The 9,802-nt window shown below is 42.4% G+C and overlaps 1 protein-coding gene across 1 annotated transcript in view; it reads right to left on the bottom strand.

The window, feature by feature from the left end:
* The window catches only part of PLEKHG1 (pleckstrin homology domain containing, family G (with RhoGef domain) member 1), a 182,011-nt gene that overhangs the window by 70,043 nt on the left and 102,166 nt on the right, over positions 1–9,802 (bottom strand). The window lies entirely within an intron of this gene.

Raw genomic sequence — 9,802 nt, 5'->3', positions numbered from 1 at the left:
GGCTGAGGCAGGAGAATCGCTTCACCAAAGAGGCAGAGGTTGCAGTGAGCTGAGGTCGCGCCACTGCACTCCAGCCTAGACGACAGAACAAGACTGTCTCAAAAAACCAAAACAACACAAAACCTTCCTGACAATCTTTAACCCCCTATGTTTTAAACTGAATGTTCAGATTGCCTCCAAGCCTTAGTTTCATCTCATGAGAGGACGTGCTGGTAGGAGGCAGTGTCTCAGGGGACCCAGCCAGGCTCCAAGTGTACCTCACCTGTGAATGAATGCCTGGCACTCGTTGCTCAAGAATCACAGAGCTGGGAGGGCACTCAGATACCTTCAGTTCCGACCCCTAATTTCTTTTTTTTTTTTTTTTTTTTTGAGACGGAGTCTTGCTGTGTCGCCCAGACTGGAGTGCAGTGGCGCGGTCTTGGCTCACTGCAAGCTCCACCTCCTGGATTCTCGCCATTCTCCTGCCTCAGCCTCCTGAGTAGCTGTGACTACAGGTGCCCACCACCATGCCCGGCTAATATTTTGTATTTGTAGTGGAGACAGGGTTTCACTGTGTTAGCCAGGATGGTCTCGGTCTCCTGACCTCGTGATCTGCCCGCCTCAGCCTCCCAAAGTGCTGAGATGACAGATGTGAGCCATGAAGCCCGGCCTCGACCCCTAATTTTAAGGTGAGGAAACCATGGCTTGTTAAAGGAGGTAGCTTACTTTAGGTCACACTGCTAATAATGCATGGCCACAGCCATGGTTAGATTCACGCCTTCTGAATCCCAGTCCCATACTCTCCTAGAAACACATCTATTGAAAGAATTGTTTGCTGTTCCACTCAAGGCTGAGGGCCAGACTCCACACTGTCACATCTTCAACATGGTACTGCCTACCAGACAGGTCTTATTTGAGTTACCTGGTCAACTTTCCTTTACAACCCTTTTCTAAAACAGGATAAACACAATAAAAATGGGACCAGTAAAGAGGAAGTAATGGCTTTCTCTCATGCTCTTGTCACTGGGGCTATCATCCCCATGAAGCTGTTCCTATCCACTTTGTTTGCTTGCTATGTAATACGCAATTGCTAAAAGACTGGATGTCAGGCAAGGAGGTTACAGGGGTAAAGAAAGTGGACAAAGGCCCTGTCCCATGTGTTTATGTTCTGACCACAGGCGAAAAGTACTAATAAGTGCAAATAAACAACATAATACCACATTGTACTATGTGATATGAAGGAAACAGAGGGTAGTATGATAGAGAGCAACTGAGGCTGGGCAAGGGTGAAAGAAGGTTAGGACAGTCAGGGAAGGTTCTCTGAGGAGGTGATATTTGAGTGCAGGAAGACTTGGAAAAGAAAGTAATTTAAGAATGTGATTGCAGGCCAGGTACAGTGGCTCATGCCTATAGTACCAACACTTTGGGAGGTCGAGGTAGGTGGATCACCTAAGGTCAGGAGTTTGAGACCAACCTGGTCAACATGGTGAAGCCCCCTCTCTACTAAAATACAAAAATTAACCAGGTATGGTGGTGAGCGCCTGCAATCCCAGCTACTTGGGAGGCTGAGGAGGGAGGGGCGCTTGAACCTGGGAGGTGGAGGATACACTGAGCCTAGATTGCACTACTGCACTCCAGCCTGGGCAACAGAGAGAGACTCTGTCTCAAAAAAAAAAAAGAATGGGATTGCAAACCAGGATAGAATGAGCTTGGTGGGTTCTCCTGTGAGGTATACAAAGGAACCCACAGTGGCTGGAATTTGGTGGGCAACAGAGAGTGTGGCGGGATAGAGGAAGACATCTCGCTATAAAAGATATGCAAACACACAACGTACTATGGGAGCACAGTCAGGGCCCGGAATGCAGTGCATCAGCCACTGAAGACACTCCTAAATACCAGACACAGGACAATTCTACAGTTACAGTCTCGGGGGGTGGAGACTATGGATTTCTCATTGAATCAGTCATGTGCACTAGAATGTGCATCAGTGTGGCTAATGTGCAACTGCACATGTGTACCAGGACTGCATCAGTGTGGCTAATGTGCAACTGCACATGTGCACCAGGACTGCATCAGTGTGAGTAATGTGCAGCTGCACATGCGCACCAGGACTGCATCAGTGTGGCTAATGTGCAACCGCACATGTGCACCAGGACTGCATCAGTGTGAGTAATCTGCAACTGCATATGTGCACCAGGACTGCATCAGCGCGAGTAATGTGCAATTGCACATGTGCCCCAGGACTGCATCAGTGTGAATAATGTACAACTGCACATGTGCACCAGGATTGCATCAGTGTGAGTAATGTGCAACTGCACATGTGCACGAGGATTGCATCAGTGTAATGTGCAACTGCACATGTGCACCAGGACTGCATCAGTGTGGCTAATGTGTAACCCCACATGTGCACTAGGAGTAAGAAATAACTCACAGATTGTGTTTTGTATTCAACGAGTCATCTTGCCTTCAGGATTTGGATGTTTTCTCTTTTCCTTGAGTAATTATTTTAAATATTTTCTCCTTTTTGAGTAGGACTGTTAAAACAATTATAAAATTTCCTACTTGAGCTCAGGTCCCTTAGTTGGGTGGGAAATGAGAGGAAACACTGTTCTCTTTTACAGAATATATCCCATGTGAAGCTTTTCTGACCCCTGATGTGAACTTTGAGGCAGGAATTGTATTATGACCTTGAATCTTCTATTGCTTTACACTGAGAGAGATTCAAGGATGTGGTCCCTCCCCTTCCGGTCTGAGCAGCACTTCCTTTTCCCATTGCCTAATCAGCTGGCATTTTAACCCACTGCATCCACAGAGACACATATGCACGGAAGAGAAATTACTGCAATAATTTCACTCATACTTTCCAGGCACTGTTCTAGAAAAGTCCAGTTGAAAAAAGTGTGGGCAAAAATATCTCTGCCATTGTGCAGAAGTCAGACATTTTGGTGGTATGAAAATGCACTAAAAAAGAAAATGCTTCCACCTTCCTTTGCCTTGCTGTTGTACGAATCCCATGATTTCACTCCCTAAATTACATTGCAAGGGGAAGAAATAGTGTGGCCCAAAGAATTTCTTTTGTCTTTAGACATGTGTTAGTTGCTCTGTAAAGTTCCCCTCAGACAAAATTAATTGCACATTCCTCAGCATTCTCAAAGCATTCTGTTCCTTCCTTGATTATGTGGCTTATTGCCTCTGTTGTACAATGGTGTCATTCATCCTTACACTATTAGACTAGTCCAGGGTTTCATGCAGACTAATGACTCAACATAGGTATACTGAATAAAGAAAAGAGTTGAAGGTAAATGGAAGGTTTTACTCTGATCTCCTGAGGGAAGGAGAGAGCTTAGATGATTTTAATCTCCTAAGAAACAATTGAATGTCTAAAATCAGACATTCAACATGGAGGAATGATCTTTATTTCCTCAGTCTTCATTCTTAAAGAAAGGCTCAAATGACCATTTAGGTAATGTTTCTGTATTCCAAGAGAGGGGGACTTTCTTTTTAAAACTTGGCATTTCTTTTTTGGTTTGCAGTAAAACACGTTTTTGGATTTTTGGGGGCTGACTCAAATGAGGAAAGTGGTTTCTTTTGACTAACCCAATTTCCTGACCTTGTGGTTATTTATTCCAGACACCAAACCAGAGACTTAAATTTCTAGGTTATCATAGGGATGGTAAGAGAAAGAGATATTTAGGTATCAAAAAGTACACAAAAATAAATTTTCAATTGTATTCCAAAACATTTCATGATGGAAGATTTTGTGAAATAGCAATTTAAATCTAGACATATACCAATACTGACCAAAGACAGGACAAGGAAAGAAATTATATACTATTGTCATTTATGAACATACCTGAAAAAATTATTTTAAAAATATAAATAAATTGGGCTGGGCACAGTGGCTCCCATCCCAGCACTTTGGGAGGCTGAGGTGGGTGGATCAAGGAGTTCGTGACCAACCTGGCCAACACGGTGAAATCCCGTCTCTACAAAAACACAAAAATCAGCTGGGCATGGTGGCATGTGCCTGTAGTCCCAGCTACTTGGGATGCTGAGGCAGGAGAATCACTTAACCCGGGAGATGGAGGCTGCAATGACCCAAGATCACGCCACTGCACTCCAGCCTGGATGACAGAGTGAGACTCTGTCTCAAAAAAATCAAACTAATCAGTGCCTAAATATACAAAACATCGTGACTAGGTAGGTTTATTCTAGTAATGTTACATATGATTCAAATCACATCCCCTATTAATATTTACCACATTATGAATAGAAAGAGTAAAATCATATGCTAACTTTATTAAAGGCATACTAAACATTGAATAAAATTCAATATTCACAATAAAATCTTAGCAAAATAGGAAAAGTGTTTGTCTAAATCCATAGCAAACATCACACTTAAGACTTAAGGGCAAAACATTCCTGCTAATGCCAAAAAGAAGATAAGGATGTCAACATCTGAACAATATTGTATAGGAAGACTTGCCCAAAGCAATAAGACATGAAAAAGACAATAAAGGGTAGAAGAATTGTAAAAGATGACAAAAAAGCTTCCTCGTTTTCAGACATCATTGTCTACATAGAAATCCAAGAGATCTATGAACCACTCTTAGAACAGAAAAGTTGAGAAAGTTTGTTACAGTTTTGACATATAAAAATCAAAAGCTTGCTAGATGAGAATAATAGCCAATTTAAACAATAGAAAAAATGTTCTAGTCCAAATAACATCAAAAGCTATAAGCATCTAGGAATAAAGTTTTAAAAGTCACATGTATTAAAAAAACATAAAAGTTACATGTATGAATGTGATGGAGAAATTATAAAACATTAAAGAAAATTTTAAAGGCTTGCTTGAAGACATATGTTTATGGATGGGATGACAGTAATGTAAAGATGTCAATTCTGTTGAAATTAATCTATATAATTTAATGCAATTTCAATAAAAATCCCAATAGAGGCCGGGTGTGGTGGTTCAAGCCTGTAATCCCAGCACTTTGGGAGGCTGAGACGGGCGGATCACGAGGTCAGGAGATAGAGACCATCCTGGCTAACACGGTGAAACCCCGTCTCTACTAAAAAATACAAAAAAACTAGCCGGGAGAGGTGGCGGGCACCTGTAGTCCCAGCTACTCGGGAGGCTGAGGCAGGAGAATGGCGTAAACCCAGGAGGCGGAGCTTGCAGTGAGCTGAGATCAGGCCACTGCACTCCAGCCTGGGCGACAGAGTGAGTCTCAAAAAAAAAGAAAAAAAAAAATCCCAATAGAGTAGTTCAAAGAAATAACAAATTAAAAAAAAATTCCTTGACAGTGCAGAGTCAAGAAAAGCTAAGCCAGTGTTGAAGAAAAGCAACGTATGTGGGCTTGATGATCAAAACAGTGTGGTATGGGACAAGAATGGGCGGGCCAGTGGAAGAGAATACAGACCCACGCATCCATGTAAGTCTTTTCATTTTTATTTTTTGAGATGGAGTCTCACACTGTCACCCAGGCTGGAGTGCAGTGGCAAAATTTTGGCTCACTGCAGCCTCTGCCTCCCAGGCTCAAGCAATTCTCCTGCCTCAGCCTCCTAAGTAGCTGAGATTACAGGTGCTTGCCGCCACACCTGGCTAATTTTTGTATTTTTGGTAGAGACAGGGTTTCGCTGTATTAGCCAGGCTGGTCTCAAACTCCTAACCTCAGGTGATCCACCTGCCTTGGCCTCCCAAAGTACGGGGATTACAGACGTGAGCCACTGCACCCAGCCGAGAGAAGTACTTTTAAAATCAGTGGCTAGCCACATGAAAATAAGAGTTTAGATTTCCTACCATACACCATGCCTCCATCAGTGTTAGGCACATTAAGGACAAACGTGAAAGACAAAATTTTAAGACTTTTAGAAAAAAATAGAGTATATTATGCCCTGAGATTGAAAGGACTTAAAAAAAAAAAACAAAAAACACACACAACATAAAACCTACATACTATAAAAAGTATACTTAGTGTAGTCGAACTTACACATTATACAATTTATTTTTCAAATAAACCACAATTAAAGTTAAAAGGCATGTCTCATGGTAGGAGATATTTACATCTCACATAATCTGCAAAGATCACTAGCCAGAATTCATCAAGAACTCCTATATAACAATAAGAAAAAGAAATATCCCAATAGAACAACGGGCAATGGATATGAGCCAGAAAACTGCAGAAGAAATAAAAATGGCCAACAAGAAAAGATGCTCAATCTTAACGCAATTGGCAAAATGCAGAGATAGATCATCACCAATGGATAATACATAGCAGTTAAATGAACTAGAGCTATAAATCCCAAAAACAATGTTGAGTGAAAATCACCTATAAGTTGACACCATGTATGCCATGTTTGAAATAGGTGCATGTGACTTCTTTTATTTTTTTGAGACAGGGTCTCGCTCTGTTGCCCAGGCTGGAGAGCAGTGGTGCCATCATAGCTCACTGCAGTCTCAAACTCCTGAGCTCAAGTGATCCTCCTGCCTTAGTCTCCTGTGTAGTAGGACCACAGGCACGTGCCAGCACGTCCTGCTAACTTTTTGAGTTTTTGTAGAGATGGGATTTCGCCATGTTGCCCAGGCTGGTCTCAAACTCCTTGGCTCAAGCAGTCCTCCCACCTGGGCCTCCCACAGCATGTTACACATTTTAAATAAATACTCGTATATACAGTAATGGCAACAAAACCATGCTTTGGATGGCAGTTCCAGCACAGTTGTGTACTAAGCCAGATTCCACTGGCTTCCCTGAGCCAATTCTGCACATCTCTTCTTAATTCCATGTTCATGATGTTGTGTTAGTAATTTGAAATCTGCTGTGATGGGAGTGTTTATACCACAGAAATAAAAAAACATTATAAATTCCAGATCCTCCCTCCCCTTTCCCCATGCTGGAGAACTGGTTTACCAACACATCAGTGTGCCATTCCTCACAGAGCGGAATGTGACTGGGGAAGGGGATATAACTGGATTCAATATTGTTTATAATGTCTTTATGCTTCAAACAAATTTTAAAGCAAATAAGGCACAAAGAAAGCAGTAATATGACAGACTCCCATGAGCCACGCCCGACTCTCTGACAGAATGTCTTTCTGTGCTTTTCTGTATTTTGGAAATCTTCGCTGAAAAAAGAAACCTAGTCAGTTGAATTTTTCAGGCCAGCATAATACCATTTCTTTATGCTCTCTTTAATTTTAGATTTAAGTCTTGCCTAGTTGGTCACAGTATTATTATATTATTTTGAAAAACTTGGACCTGAACTAACAGAAGCTGAAAGTTATTATTTCAAGCCCCAACCACAGATTTGCCAGATAGGTGTATCTTTGAAATTGACACACCTATCGATTGGTTGAACCCGGGAGGTGGAGGTTGCAATGAGCCGAGATCGCACCACTGCACTCCAGCCTGGGTGATACAGTGACACTGTGCCTCAGAAAAAAAAAAAAAAAAAAAAAAAGAGAGGTAAAAGAACAGAGACGTAATTCAGGAATGTAAATCTCAGTCACCACCTAACTTCTGCAGATTGGGGTCCACTGCAAAGATCACTTCTTGCTAACTCGTTTGTTCGTTCGTTCATTCATTCATTCGAGATGGAGTCTCACTCTGTCATCCAGGCTGGAGTGCAGTGGCATGATCTTGGCTCACTGCAACCTCCAACTCGTGGGTTCAAGTGATTGTCCTGCTTCAGCCTCCCAAGTAGCTGGGATTACAGGCATGTGCCACAATGCCCGGCTAATTTTTTTTGTATTTTTAGTAGAGATAGGGTTTTGCCATGCTGGCCAGCCTGTGATCTGCCCACCTCGGCCTCCCAAAGTGCTGGGATTACAGGTGTAAACTACCATGTCCGGCCTCATTCTTATCTTTCTTTAAATTAGGAGACACATACAGATTTAAACTCCAGGGATTAGGAGCCCCTCCTGGAGTAAGCCACACTTCATGAACCAGAGAAGCAAGGCTCCACTCTGGCAAGAGGGCACGTGGCTGAATGCCTGGGGTTTGGAGTCAGAGAGGCTCAGATAATGCATATGAAATGAAAATGCATCTAAAGCTCTATGGCCTCTGGTATGGAGCAAGCACTCTATAAAGATGCCTTACCATCAACTCACAGCCAAACCACAGAAGACCTAGGCCAGGGGCCTCCCAGGATCTAGCCCTCTTGCTTCCTTCTGGGTTACAGGGCCAGCAGCGGGCTCTGGAAGGAGAAACTATGCAGGGGCTCACAGGATTTTATCATCAGTGATGGCACAATGAGGGCTGGCTTTCACACCAGCACGTTACTAATGAACATGTAGACTCTGGATTCTCCAATTCAGTTTCTACGCCCTCTCTCTATTTTCTTTTTATTTTGTTTATTTTATCTAGACTGTGTATCTCAACCATGGCTGCACATGAAGACCTTTGAAAAATTCTGATGTTCTGGTCCCACCACCAAGTCAGAATTTCTGAAGGCAGGATCCGGTTTCCCAGGTGATTCCAGTGGGTAGCCCAGGTTGAGAAATACTGATGCAAAATAAAACTGTTTTTCAAAGTCTGCGTCAAATGAAAACAGTTCTGTGGTAACATTGACACTTGCTACAACCTAGGCTTTCAGAATTAAAGGATAAGCATTTCAAGTCAAGCAACCTGTCTCCCAGAGGTCAGGCTTGTGCTAGGTGTTGGGATTCAAGGGTGGCAAAGGAGATCCTGCCCTCAAGGAGCTCACATTTACCAACTATAGTAAGCCAAGATGGGTAGGCCTGAGCTTGCGTTTATAGCTGAGTCATAAAATGACAGGACATTGCAGAACTTTATAATGGGATTTCACTATCGCAAAATCAAGAACATCATGGGCTTATATTTTGGTACTTCCTTTGTGCTAGCACTTTAGATTTATCAGTTCACGGGAGCTTCACCGTAACCATATGAGGGAGATTTTCCTATTATTTCCATTCCTTCCTTCAATACAAGTTTGGATGCCTCCTAGGGGCCAGGCACCATTTTAGACACTTAGACAGTAACAAAACAGACTCCTGTCCTTGTAGAGTAAGTGTTTTGTGAGTCAGGGTGGAGAGGAAAGAAACAACAGGCATAGTATAAAAGTTGATCATATAGTATGTTAGAAATTGATGAGTGCCATGAGGAAAAGGATAAGTGGAGAAGGTAAGGTATGTGTGGATACTCAGGGAGCCTCAGCGAGAAGAAGGAGTTGAGTAAACACTGACATACAGGGGTTAATTTCATTCCCTTTAAAGATTCACCCAACACATACAGGGGGCTTTGCTGGGATGCAAACTCACATATGTTGTACACTAGCTTCTGTGCTCTTAGTCAGATTACTAACTGTGTCTTTCCCTTTTTTTTTTTTTTTGAGATGGAGTCTTGCTCTGTCACCCTGGCTGGACAGACTGCAGTGGTGCATGCAATCTTGGCTCACTGCAACTTCCACCTCCTGGGTTCAAGCAATTCTCCTGTCTCAGCCTCCCGAGTAGCTGGGATTACAGGTGCGCACCACCATACCTGGCTAATTTTTATATTTTTAGTAGACATGGGGTTTCACCACATTGGCCAGGCTGGTCTCGAACTCCTAACCTCAAGTGATCTGTCCACCTTGGCCTACCAAAGTGCTGGGATTACAGGTGTCAGCCACCATGTCTGGCTCTAACTTTTCTTTCAAGCAGCATTAATAAAATAACTTATTTATTCACTCTCTGTCTTGTTTACTATTTTAATTTTCTAGCCCAGTGTCTGCTACATACTTACATTTTTAATTAAACTGATTATTTGAAATTATCAATTCAATTGCATTAGTATGTTATGACTTGAAGTATGTATTGTATGTTT

This window comes from Mandrillus leucophaeus, unplaced genomic scaffold (assembly GCF_000951045.1).
Source record: "Mandrillus leucophaeus isolate KB7577 unplaced genomic scaffold, Mleu.le_1.0 Scaffold337, whole genome shotgun sequence".
NCBI lineage: Eukaryota > Metazoa > Chordata > Mammalia > Primates > Cercopithecidae > Mandrillus > Mandrillus leucophaeus.
This window is presented reverse-complemented; position numbering and strand designations above follow the sequence as displayed.